This window comes from Lutra lutra, chromosome 5 (assembly GCF_902655055.1).
Source record: "Lutra lutra chromosome 5, mLutLut1.2, whole genome shotgun sequence".
Lineage (NCBI taxonomy): Eukaryota > Metazoa > Chordata > Mammalia > Carnivora > Mustelidae > Lutra > Lutra lutra.
The window spans coordinates 132,042,629-132,052,041 of record NC_062282.1 but is presented as its reverse complement, the minus strand read 5'-3'; positions in this window follow the sequence as shown (position 1 = coordinate 132,052,041).

Sequence of the window (9,413 nt, the reverse complement as noted above, 5' to 3'; positions counted from 1 at the left end):
AAAGATTTTATTTATTTATTTGACAGAGAGAAATCACAAGTAAGCAGAGAGGCAGGCAGAGAGAGAGGAGGAAGCAGGCTCCCTGCTGAGCAGAAAGCCCGATGTGGGGCTCGAACCCAGGACCTGGGATCATGACCTGAGCCGAAGGCAGCGGCCCAACCCACTGAGCCACCCAGGCGCCCCTAAATTTCCTAATTTCTATCTTTTCCTGTATATGATCTCTATATTTTTATATTTATTTTCATCTTATATTTTACATGTGCGTGTTTCTTCTGAACATGTTAAAAATTTGCATTTTAGGTTGTTTTTAGGCTAAAATTTACCATAAGTTTATATAATATACTTTATTTTCTATTTCTTTTTACTTTACATACACTCCTAACCATGAGTAATATCCCCCTTTTCCACTCCTTATCCTCTAAAACCTGAGTTTAATTAACTGAATGATTTTTCTACATTTTCTAATATTTACTTTTTTTTTTTTTTTAAGATTTTATTTGTTTGAAAGAGAAGGAGAGCACAAGTGAGAGAGAGAGCTATGACTGCGGAGGAGGGGCAGAGGAGAGGGAGAAGCAGACTCCCTACTGAGCAGGGAGCCAGAGGTCAAGGCCGAGGTAGAGGCCAGGCTTGATCCCAGGACCCAGGGATTATGACCTGAGCTGAAGGCAGATGTTTAACCAACTGGGCCACCCAGGTACCCCTCTAATGTTCACTTTTATATCTTGAAATGTGATTATACATTTATGACTTATCTGTCAACTTTAAAACTTGACTTTGTAACCTTGGCTACAATATAGAGAAAATCAACATCATCCACACACCCAACTTCTTCACCCCTTTCTCCTATCCTCTTTTGTTAGTTACTTTGTTTCTACATTGTCATGATTCCTGCACCTTACCTTGTAATCTGTAACCATAATTTTCATGGTTGTTTTAATCTTAGTCTTAAATTAAATGGATTCACTGCTTACAAGCACTGTTGGAAACAACACTAGCTTCCCAGGATTGTCAAGAGGATCTAATGAAAATACGGAGTCAACCTTCATGGAATTTAACTGAGCACTTAGTATTGCAGGCCCTGTGCCAGGGACCTGAGAGTACAGAGGGTAACAACATTTCCTCTGCCGTTAGGAAGTTCCCATGACTCATGGAAGACACAAACCATTTCTGTACGATAAGAGGTGTGCCAGAGATACATAGGACGTTCTCCACATTACAGATAAGAGATCTTAATCTAGGCTTGGGGATGAGGCAAAGAAAGAATTCCTGGAGAAGATGGCAGCTGATAAGATATGTCCCATTGATGATGGGGTGGAAGGCATTCCCGGCCTAGACCACAGCAAAGGCAGAGGCCTGAGAAAGAATCTAAGCTCAGGGATTTGTAGTAGTCCTGACTGTACTCAAGCATAGATGGGGAAAAGAGAAGTGATGGGGCTAAAGAAACAAGAGGGGAGTCATAAAGGCCATCCGGAACCACTGTGGACTCTTACATGAAGAAAAGACTAGTTGAGAATGAAGCATGAAGTTCCCGCTTACTGAATTTTAAAGAGCTACTCTCCTGGAGAGGAGAGGGCAGGCAGAGGTGGGTTGAGGGAGGTGAACTGCCTCAGCCTAGCCTGGTCCGGCTCAAGTGGCTTAGGGACAAATACCTGATGAGACCTGCCTGAGGTTTTCAGTACCTCCCATGACTGAGAGGACAGCAGAAGGTGGGCTGGGACTTCTAGCCACACCTCAGGTCATAGTGAGCAGTCAGCAATTGCGTACTCAGGGCTATACCGGCAACACCACGTTCCTAGGGGTACCCTGTGGGTAAGCCAATTGAATCCAGGGAGAGGGACATACTGCAGGACTTCTTTCTCTACACTGTCCCTATCAGTTCTCGCCTCTGGGCCCACATTCCCACTCATTAAACAACTTGGAGTCAACTACCATGTCTCCAAAGCCATGGAAATACATGAAAATGGGGCCATGTTTTTGAAGGTGGGCCGCATCAGGGTTGGGCCCTTTATTAGCAATATCTTCAACTTTTGCCTAGGTTCCTGTTTTTCAAACTTCTGAACTGCTATTCAGATTGCCACAATTTTAATGTAATTAAAAAGGAAAGGAGCAGCCGCAGCAGCAACTGATCAGATTTGCATCCCTTATAGAACACAGGCAGCAGCAAAGATGTGGACTCAATGAGGCCAGACTGGAAGGAGATTGGTTAGAAAGTCACCTCTGTCATAACAGTGTGATTCTTTGTGAGACTGACACCAAGATTTTAAACCATTTGTGATGAGAGACTGAAAATGAGCTAGAATGAGGTTGATGCAGTCCAGCTTCCTCTGGATTATTGATGTTCCCATGAAAAATTATTTAAAACTGAATTACTCAGACTTTAGGAAATGAACCGATACTGGCAGTGTATTCTTTTTTTTTTTTTTCTGGCAGTGTATTCAGATATGTTTATATTTGGGAGCTGGATCATGTCCCTATTAGGGAGGTGGTGAAGTTTTGTCTGCAAGGAATTTAAATTCTTCTGTCAATCATACTGAGTATGGAAACTGACAGATCTCAGACAGGTGAAGGGAAATTTTCCTTCTATTTCTGGTGCCAGGATCCATTTGGCATGGACTCCAAGTCATGGAGATTCCTAGAGCATTTCTAGAGCCAAAGCCATCTTGGCCAGGGAGGTTTGGCTAGGAATGAGGTCCCTGCATGGAATCTTTGCATGGGTCTGGGCCTGTGCAGGTTGTACATAACTACCTCATTCTACATCCTTTCTTTTTATTTCTAAACCTGCAGCAAAATTTTGTTGAAAGTTATGGTCTGGATTTAGTTTTACTGTGGGGAATTTAGGGAGGGCTTGTCCTATGCTTCAGGAAGAGATGAAAAGGTGAGAGCAGGACACCTCCTCCTTGAGATCAGTGTGTTGGTAACAGTTGGCAGAAAGCCATGCCCAGCTGAATGGTCGGGGGACCTTACAGGAAGACACTGCTGCCATCCAGCCTTAGTGGACACAAGAACCCCATGGACATTTTCAAGAGACTGCATGGTCAAACCCGGGGAGCTCTTAGAGGCAGCTGGCAGGTAATGTGATGACAGCTGATTTCCGGGAGTTAGTGAGGATTGAAGCTATTATAATTTGTGCACTAAGAAGATAGGGTTTCCGGGGCACCTGAGTGGCTCAGTGGGTTGAGCCGCTGCCTTCGGCTCGGGTCATGATCCCAGGTCCTGGGTTCGAGCCCCGTGTCGGGCTTTCTGCTCGGTGGGGAGCCTGCTTCCTCCTCTCTCTCTCTGCCTGCCTCTCTGCCTGCTTGTGATTTCTCTCTGTCAAATAAATAAATAAAATCTTAAAAAAAAAAAAAAAAAACCTAGTGGTTAAAAACTAATGTGTTATAAAAAAAAAAAAAAAGATAGGGTTTCCTTATTTTATAGCTACAAGATGGTGTGACTATTGACAATGGAGTCACATAGTAATCCAGAAAAATAAGGATGAGGCCAAACCACTGCAGTGGTGCTGAGGGCAAAGGGTGGGAGAGAGGAAAAACTGACTACAGAAAATCAGTGGGATGTGGTAACACACTGGAGTCTGGGCTAGAGATAAATATTTGAAAGTCATAATCATAGAGATGAAAATTGACTCTATGGGTATAGATAATATTACCTGCGAGACAGTGTCAAGAAAGTATTTATAAACATTATGTAAATGTTAGCAATTAATTTCATATGCTAACAAAGTGGCCTCATCATTTTATAAGCCCATCTCATAACATGTGTATTCAGTGTGAATAGATACACACACATATGTGTATATATCTTTTATCTTTTTTAACATCCAAAAATTTAAAGACAGAAATTTGTAGTGAGTCCTTTAGTTTGGGCTAGAGGAGGTTTCTCAGTCTTAGCACTATTAATATTTTGGTTTGGGACCAGATAATTTTTTTGTCAGAGACTGGCCTGTGCATTGTAGGCTGTCTAGAAGCATATCTGGCTTTAGACAGTGTGCTGGTAGCGCTGACCCTCTACCCACCATAACATATAAAAATGACTCCAGACATTGCCAAATGTCTCATGGAGGGCAAAATCAGCCCTGCTTGAGGACAGTTAGAAAACTACATATATCTGTTAAATTTACCACTGAGAAATAGGAGAGTAAAATATTTTGAAATAACAGATTCTTTAATAGGATCATTAATTCATCATTGCTATAATTATATCTAATTGTATCTGTTCTAGATACCATGCTCAGTCATTCATAAGATCAGAGATACATTTCCTATACAGCATATTAAAAGTAGTACCATAGAAGAATTAATGTGCATCAAACTAATTTTAAAAAGTTGTCAGTATTCAGATGAAGCCTTAGTTGAAGTATGCCAGTGCTTACGAAGTATTTTCTTTTTCAACAAACTAAGAGTAAATAAGTGACAAGAAGAATTTTTCAATTATTAATTATTAAGATTCTAATTTTTAAAGTATCCTTAAGTACTCTGAATTACTATTTAGATTTTAGCAACTGAAACACTAAGCAGAAATCTTTCTATATCATTCATTACATCTGGACCATAAAACTAACTTAACTAGGTATTGTACTTTTAGATCGATCAGATAATTCTGAACTGAGTTTGGAAATAAGACATTTTGTCAAATATATAATTTAGACTTTTCATAATTTATCCTCGGTGCTTCACAGTTAATGTGATTTAGACAGACGTTATCATAACAAACAAGTGTCCAAAAAATGGCCTTCTGATGTAAGAACCTGGCTTGTATTTATGTTCTTTTCTTTTAGTTTAATCCAGTTTCCTACCCATAACCAAAAAAGGAATTTGAAAGTGAGTGACAGTTTTATGTTTTCATGCTTAAATAACACACTTTTAGTATTTAAAGAAGTATTTAAAGTTTTAGGCATATAGCCTAAAACTAATACAATGTTAGACATCAATTATATCTCAATTTAAGAAAAAGGAATTATTGTTAGACTCTTCATTTTGAACATTAAGAAGTTAATTTTGGAAGAAGTAATTAATTCTAGAGTCTATAACTTTGGTATCATTTCTTCTTGAGAAGTCCTAAAGCTTCCTCAGAAAACCATATGAAAAAGTATACCCAAAGACTATAGGAGAGTAAAGAACAGGACCATTTTTTTTCTTTTTTTTTTGAAGATTTTATTCATTTCTTTGACAGAAAGAGATCACAAGCAGGCAGAGAGGCAGGCAGAGAGAGAGGGGAGGAAGCAGGCTCACTGCTGAGCAGAAAGCCCGATGTGGGGCTAAACCCCAGCACCCTGAGATCATGACCTGAGCCCAAGGCAGAGGCTTAACCCACTGAGCCAACCAGGTGCCCCAGGACCATCTTGTAATATAACTGAAAGCATCCCAGTTGGAGGATCAGAAAACAATCAATTCAAATGGCTTTATTGGTATGAGCGGGCTGTGGGCCGAATGGCTGGGTTATTTGGGGTCAAGTTGGTTAATTTAGGTTTTCAGTGTCTTTATTTAAAAATCGAGGATAGTGATGTCTAACTTTCAGAACCAAGGAATCAGAAATAATATGTGAACAAATATGTTGCATATGCAAACACTAATCACAGTTAAGCCATGTAGTAGATGCTGATTAATTTATTATTCCTAACCATAAAAATATAGAATATACATAATATATAATATAGATAAAAGTCTTTATCTGTATCTTTGACTGTATTTACCAATATTTTTTCCATAGGTAATATACAACTATTGTATACATATAAATTAAATGTATTTTTAATTTTTTTAAATTTAGGAAATGGGTTTGAATGTATTTATTTAAGTGGGCTGATGGTATAATATCATGTGTAAACCTACTTTAACAAAGGGAGTAAATATGGTTTTCTTTTTTTATATTGTGAAATATATATACATAAGAGTATATAAAATGTATACACACAATTGAAAGAAAAATAATAAACTATCTACAAGTCAGGTTACAAAAAAAAAAATTGTCAATTCTTGGAAGCCCCTAGTGCTTTTCACCTGAACATATCTTTTTCTCTCCCCCCCCATCCCCCGCAACCCTGGGGGTTACTGCCATATTTCCTTTTATGATGATGTTCTCTTGCTTGGTTTTATACTTATATAACCTATGTATGTATCCCTAATGACATACTGCTTTTGACAGTGATGACTTCTCTAATGACTTCTCTGTTTTTGAACTGTATATAATGAAATCATATTTTGTGCATTCTGTTTTTTCTTGCTTCTGTTACTCAACAATATTTTGTGAGGTTCACTCATGTTACCAAGCGTCTATTCCGTTGTATAAACATATCACAATTTATCTAGCAACTTTACTGTAATGGATTCATTAGTTATCTCCAGCTTTTGCTTATTACAAATCAAACTGGTATAAATATTATTATATAAAAATCTTTGTGCACCTGGGCAAGAATTCTTCTAGGTCACTTACCCAGGAGTAGAATTTCTCTGTGGTAGAATATGACTATAATCAACTTTACTAGGTACTGCTAATCATTTTCCCAAGGAAATTGTACCAATTAACAGTTCTACTAATAGGATTAGGAGTTTCCAATAGTTCACTAATACTTGGTATTGTCAGATTTGTTATTTACATATGCTTTTTCCTGATTACTAATGAAATTGAGCATCTTTTCTTATTTGTATTAGCCATTGACTTTCCTCTTGTAAAGTTCCTGTTTAAGTCATCTCCCGATTTTTCTAGTGGGTTATATATCTTTTTCTATTGTTTTGTAGATCTTCCTATATTCTATATACTAGCTCTTTGTCAATAATTATACTACAAATATTTGCCTTCTTTGCCTAATTTGTGACTTGTCTTTTATTCTCTTTACCATGTCTACTAATTCAGAATGGAAGTTCTTAATTTTAAGATATTTATACCTTTTGTGTCTTGTTTTAGGAATTTTTCCTATCAAAGATCATAATACTTTTTGTAGGATTAAAAAAAAGTTCTTCCTTATACCAAGATCATAAGGATAGTCTCCTATATTTACTTTCTACATAGTCATATTTTTCTCTCACATTTAGGTCTTTAACACACCTGAAATTAATTTTCATATATTCTGTGAGGTGAGAAGTCGAAATTTTATTTATTTATTTTTAGAAATTTCTATACTCAGAACCCCAATATCATGAGCTGAATGTTCTGACTGAGCCAGCCAGATGCCCTTCTCAAAATTTTTTAATCCGCAGATGGATAACTAGTTTTTTCAGCATCATTATCATCTTTTACTCATTGTTCTATAATGCCACCTCTGTTATATATTAGGTTTCCATATATATATATGGGTTTGTTTGGGGGCTTTGCTAATGTCTTAATTATCATACATTTATCATTAGCCTTGAGAGTTCTTTTTTTTTTTTTTTAAGATTTTATTTATTTATTTGACAGAGAGAGATCACAAGTAGAGAGAGAGGCAGGCGGAGAGAGAGGAGGGAGCAGGCTCCCCGCTGAGCAGGGAGCCCGATGCGGGACTCGATCCCAGGACCCTGAGATCATGACCTGAGCCGAAGGCAGCGGCTTAACCCACTGAGCCACCCAGGCGCCCCAGCCTTGAGAGTTCTAAGTTAAGTATCCTGTACTTTGCTCTTCAAAATTATATTGGCATTTTTCATTGTTTTGTTTGGTTTTTCCTTATACATTTTTTTTTTTTTTTTAAGTAATCTCTGCACCTAGGATGGGACTCAGACTCACAACCCTGAGATCAAGAGTCTCATGCTTCACCAACTGAGCCAGCCAAATACCCCTGGTTTTCCTTATACATTTAAGAATCAGCTTAAAAAACTTCATTAAGGAGCTAGAGAGTGTTACGCTAAGCAAAATAAGTCAGAAAAAGACAAATACCATATGATTTCACTCATGTGGAATCTTAGAAACAAAACAAACGAGTAAAGGGGGGAAAAAAGAGAGGGAGAGGCAAGCCAAGAAACAGACTCTTGAGGTGCCTGGGTCGCTCAGTCGGTTAAGCAGCTGACTCTTGATTTTGGCGCAGGTCATGATCTCAGGTCCTGGGATGGAGACCAGTATCAGGTTCCATGCTCATAGGGGAGTCTGCTTGAGGATTCTCTCTCTCTCCCTCTGCCCCTCCTCCCACTCATACACACTCTTTCTCTCTCAAATAAAAAAAAAAAAAATCTTAAAAAAAAAAGACTCAACTATAGAGAACAAATTGATGGTTAACAGATGCGAGTTGGTGGGGAGAATGGGTGAAATAAGTGATGGGGATTAAGGAGTGCACTTCTGATGAGCATGAGATGTTGTATGGAAGTGTTGAATCACTAGACTATCTACCTGAAACTAATATTACACTGTATGTTGACTAACTGGAATTTAAATAAAAAACTTTTTTAAAAAGTTCCATCAAATACTCTTAGTATTTTTAAAAGTTGCATTAAATTATGAATCCATTTCTGGGAAATTAACATTCTCAGAATATTGAGTCTACTTACCCATAAACATGGATTTCTGTTTAGAAAATTGTGTATTTTTTCATACACATCTTACACATTTTTTTTAAGATTTTTATTTATTTATTTGACAGACAGAGATCACAAGTAGGCAGAGAGGCAGGCAGAGAGAGAGAGGAGGAAGCGGGCTCCCCGCTGAGCAGAGAGCCTGATGCGGGGCTCGATCCCTGGACCCTGAGATCAAGACCTGAGCCAAAGGCAGAGGCTTAACTCACTGAGCCGCCCAGGTGCCCCTACACATATTTTTTAGATTTGTTTCTAGGTATCTGTGTTAGGTATCTCCCATTTGGCTTCCCTATGTCCATTCCTCACTCTTCTTCACTTTGTTCTCTACTCTGGGAGGCTGGACTCTGGGGACTATATCCATGGTCTCTTATGCTCTCAGCCAATAAGGACCCCAGCAGTAGACTAGAGAGAAGGAGAAGAGTGAGGTCCGGATTTATTGACTACTCAAGCTCCTGCAAGTGTTGCCTTAGGTTGGCTCTGTCTCCCTGAGTCTCACTTAGAGTTATTTCTCTCAAAGTAGTACAACTTTCTCTCCTTTTTAAAATTTTATTTTATTTTATTTGCTTAGAGAGAGAGAGAGAGAAAGAATGCACATGTGAGCATGCATGGGGGAGGGGCCATGGGGGAAGGAGAGGGAGACAGTCTCAAGCAGACACCTTGCTGAACACAAACCTGACGAAAGGGCTCGATCCCAGAACCCTGAGATCATGACCTGAGGTGAAACCAAGAGTCGGGTGCTGAACCAACTGAGCCACCCAAATGCCCCCAACTTTCTCTCCTTCTTTGGGCAAAAAACAATAATAGCTTCTTAGAAAATGAAGCAGAGCAATCCAAGGGTTGGACATTAAAGATTATTTAAGGTTTGTGGCCTAGAAAAAGAAAACATATTTAGTAAGTATGGAATGGTGACATGTTTCACGTGCTATAGAAATGTCAGGA